This window comes from Alligator sinensis, unplaced genomic scaffold, assembly GCF_000455745.1.
Source record: "Alligator sinensis unplaced genomic scaffold, ASM45574v1 scaffold663_1, whole genome shotgun sequence".
Lineage (NCBI taxonomy): Eukaryota > Metazoa > Chordata > Crocodylia > Alligatoridae > Alligator > Alligator sinensis.
This window is the reverse complement of record NW_005842205.1, coordinates 382,179-386,969: the sequence shown is the minus strand read 5'-3', so window position 1 is coordinate 386,969 and position 4,791 is coordinate 382,179.

Sequence of the window (4,791 nt, the reverse complement as noted above, 5' to 3'; positions counted from 1 at the left end):
GGGTAATTGAAGTCACCCATGACAACCATGGTCCTGGAGCAAGCTGCCTCAGCCAGTTCCTGGGCAAACTCCTGGTCAAGCTCAGGACTTTGGGTGGGAGGTCTGTAATAGACTCCCACTGTTGTGTCCCCTGTGCCGTGTTCCCCACGGATTTTAACCCAGAGGGTCTCCAGCCGTCCACCCTGGTCGCCAATATCGGCTTGCAGTTAGATTTGTAATTAGGTTTACAAGTTTTTACTAAGCAAAGAACTAGGCCTAAAACCAGCTAAATTTTGATTTTCCTTGCTTTTTAGTTTTAAGTCAAACTCTGTCACTTTTTAAATGAAGTTTTCACACTGAAATATAAATCGGGGTCTATTTAACAGTATAATGTGAAACAGAATATCCAATTACTCTTAACATTATAGCCTTTTCCCTTCATAAATTAGAATTCTATACCTGGTTGTATAACAAGCAAAACAACTTTTTCCTCAACTCTTTCCTGTACAAAAATCACTGTAATTTTTAAAGGACATTAGCTACTGAAATACATTAGTGTTGTTTTAAAGGTTTCCCTTCAAAATGGAGAGCTGCTGATCTACCACTCAGGAATGCTTGGTTCTGTTTCTGATTGCCCTACTGATCTTGTATTCTCTGATTCAGTTTTCCTCTCTAGTCTCTTTAGCTTGCAAACTCTTTGGGCAGAGACTATCTCGTATAATATTGAGGCAACACGCAGCTTAATGTGGCTCTCAGCTCAAATGGTGGCTTTAGGAGCTACTATGGCACTAATAATTAAAGAAACAGCATGACTTTTCTTGCACATGTTAAACATTGATGCACACTTAAAGTAAATAAACTGTGGTAACAAATCAGATCATCCACTCTAGATTGGAAATGGCAACTTCAATTTGACCAGGCTACCTAGCTAAATAATTATCTAATGAATAGGGGAAAATGAAAGACTTCAAAATATGAGTGCTGCAGTATATAAAGTTGCAATATGTGTCAAAATTAATTAAAAATATCAGTTTTACTACCTAGATACAGAGAGACATATTTTCCAACACAGCACCTTTACTTGGGAAGAAATCTCCAATCCTGGAATAAAGCACATATTTTCTCTTCAAGCACTAGAATGATCCTGTTATTGGGATTTAACTATTAAAGAACCTCCGTGCCTTGTACTCCAAACTCCCCTGAATGCCGTGGGTTCTGACTAGTGTGATATATAAAGGGATTTTGCAATACATATGTTTCAGATGCAATAATTTTTAGCAGTTTGGCAGTAATTATTGGTGAAACATAAAGAAATGGCCCTGAGAATGACATAGGATATATGGTTTAAGAGATAAGGTTAGAATGGTGATTGACAATCAAGATTAGATATCTTAGGGGATGAAAAATCAAGGTTTTTCTCACCATTTTTCACTATTTCATACATTATATTTGCTTTGACAGGCAGTGCTCCGATAGGGGCAGAGCTTGGGGCTGGGTCCCAGAAGCCAGGTCTAGAACAGTGGGCCTTGGCTAAGGGACCAGCCAGAGTTGAGAGGTGGAAGCTAGGAAGGCTGAAGCCCTAACAAGGGAATGAAGACCTGAGGTGGCCTGGTGACTTAAGGACAGGAGTCCCACCTGAATGGTGACTCAAAAACATCTGTGAGCTATGGGGCATGGTGTAGGAGCAGATGGAGTTATGCAATAAGCCTTTACGGCAAGCAAGGTCAAGAGAGTTGGCCATGGGAGAAGAGAGAGCACCTTAGGTTTGCCAGTCTCTGAGGGCAGCCTCTCTTCCATGAAGTTTCCATCAAGACTGCAGGCAATGAGGCAAGGCGAGACCTGTAGAGACAGGGCAGAGAGAGAGCCTAGCAGGGATGAGGGGGCCTGCAGGGGGCATCACAACAGCCCTCAAGCACCTAACCTGTTAAAATGCCCCCTTCCTCCAAGAATTTGTCCAACCCCTGTTTGAATGTGACTAAACTATCAGCTTCCATGACAACTTGTGGCAGAGAGTTCCACACTAATTACATGCTGTGTGAAAAAGAATTTCCTTTTGTTAGTTTTAAACTTACTAATTTTCTTTTGTTACCCCTAGATCTTGAATTGTGAGAAATAATAAACAATAAATCCCTATTTACTTTCTCTTCACCATTTATTTTGTAAACCAAGGGTGGGCAAAATACGGCCCATGGGCCGGATCTGGCCCGTGAAGACATTTTATCAGGCCCACGGGGCCCCTACAAAATTTAGAAAATTAATATTGATCTTATTGATACCCTCAAAGAACTCTAGTAGCTCGGTGGGATATTATTCCTCTTTGAAAAAGCCATGTTGATTCTTCCTCAGCAAGTCATGTGCATTCATGTGCTAAAGATTTTTTAAATTATTATTATTGTTTCTACCAGTCTTCCAAGAATAGAAGTAAGACTCACTGGCTCCGTTTACACATGAGCCTATCTGGCAAGTAGACTAATGAGCTGTGGAGTAAAGCATCACTGTCTACATGTGTGATGGTATTAGGCTGTAGTAAACTAATTAACACTGTAGTAGATAGTACTGTCGGGGATGGTACTATCTTACACTGGGGTAATTTATTGCAATTAAACACACATGTAGATGCTGTCTGTGAGTGTAAATTGTGCCCAGTCAGCCCAGCCAGTCAGGGGCCAGACTTCTGCCTGTCACCTTGCCACACAGCTCTATGCATTCAGCACCCTTGTGCCCCAGCCAGCTCCTCCGACACCATCACCTGGAGCTGGGGGCTGACTCACTGTGCCCCATACAAGCCCAGGTCTGCTCTGTCCTGGCTCAAATTGCTGCTGTCCTGGGCACATGGGTAGACACTCTGCCTGGGAGTAGTTTAGTCTGGCTAAAACTGCTGCAGAGTTTATTGCTTCACATTAATTGCATGTGTAGATGCAGCCATTGGTCTATAGTTCCCTCTATCCCCTCTAGACCTTTTCGAAATATGGGAATCACATTGGCAATCCTCTAGACCCTGGTACTGAGTCTATTTTTAGTGATAGGTTGCATACTATGGTTAGGAGTTCAGCAATTTCCAATATGAGCTCCTTCAGGACCCCAGGATGAATGCCATCAGGTCCTGGTGGTTTGCTACTGTTTAGTTTATCAATTTCCTACACAACCTCGCCTATTGAAACTTCAGTTTGGGTCAGCTCCACTGACTTGCCCCTAGAGAGGAGTGGCTCTGGTGAGGGAATCTCCCTAACATTTTCTACTTACTATGGTCAATAATTTTATAACGAAAACATGTACAGATGCAAAGATGTTCAGGTCTTTAGTAAGGAATTAATCTTTTTTTTCCTTGAAGCTATGCACAGCCTTTCTGAATCTTCTTTTGGTTACTTCCAGGGCAGGTGCTTTATGTTAATTTGAGCAGACTTACAGAATAGTACTGGACGTACTCTGCATGTAATTGGAATAGGGTACCATTGGCCAAAATTCCTGTAGTCAGCCATGTCTTAAGCAATTTTCTTCAAATAAAAAATTGCTTAATCACTGAATTTGCTGTGTGCACTGTGTCATTCACCCATGTCAGTGACATATGGCAGCAGAAATGTTGCGGAAGCTGGAAAATACAAAAGGCTCAGAAAATTCTCTGTGCAAACTAAAAGGTCAGGACCAAATTCTGTCTGCATATATATGAATGTAATTCCCAATGAAATTGTTGTACTCCTATTTTGTACTAGTTTACTAAATATTTGTATAATAATATAATAAGATTTGTTTATTGTGAGATCGCAATAAAGGAATAAGAAAATGTAATGCTTTACTACTATATAGTGGTTGAGACAATGCAACAAGGCAGTTATCAGTGAAATATATGAAAATTGATGATTACAATGTGTTTTATTCTTCTATAAATGGGCTTGATTCTAATAGCAAGTCTAATGAGAAAACTGGACCATATCATATGCACATGTTAAACAGAAGAGCTTAATTAAAATTAATGTGCTAAATGATTCAATTCACCGCTTTTTCTCCTACCCAGATCTCTCTAAACAAAACAACCATATAAAAGCAAGGAATTCCAAGCCAGAAGGCTGTTCCAGGAACACTCCCCCATTTGGTTCAGCATTCCAACACTTTGTCTTCTTTTGATCATTTTTAAATCACGTCTCCTATTTTCATTTCCTTTCTCTTTTCTCTACTTTTTCTTTCCTTCCATGTATTTTTCTCTGCATATTTTTGCAACTCTTTTAAAACATTTCTTACTTTGGAAGTTGTAGTTCCTTCATTTTCTTTCCCCTCCAACACCTTGTCAAATGTATTTTCTATTTCTTCTCTAGTTTTCTCCCAGCTCATTTCTTCAGCAAAATCTCCTTAACACGTGCATGCTGTTTGCCTCAATCACACCTCATGTCTGTTCTTGTTTCTGTGCCCCTAAGATGGCGTTCCTGGCTCTCTTTCATCCTCTAATTTGTTTCTTAACCAGTCCCATCTGTTCACTCTCTCTCATGTTATGGGCAGTCTCCCAATCCAGAATTTTATAAAGTCATTCTCAATACATTTGCAAGGCTAATACTACCCCATTGGCTTTCAGCGGTATAAGAAACAGAATTGGCTCCAAGGTACACCCTGTGGGAGAGCAGGGTGTGGGAAGCTGGCACATCATTTCAAGAGTGGGAGGCCTGGGTTTGGAGAGCTCCCAGCATGGCAATGCTGCCTGGACAAAGACTCAGTGAGGGTGGAGGGCAATTTTGGCACTACTGCTAACTTGGCACCTGGGACAGGTGCCTGTCTCATCCACATCCAGTTACTCTACTGCTAGCTGTCTATGTTACAACAGAG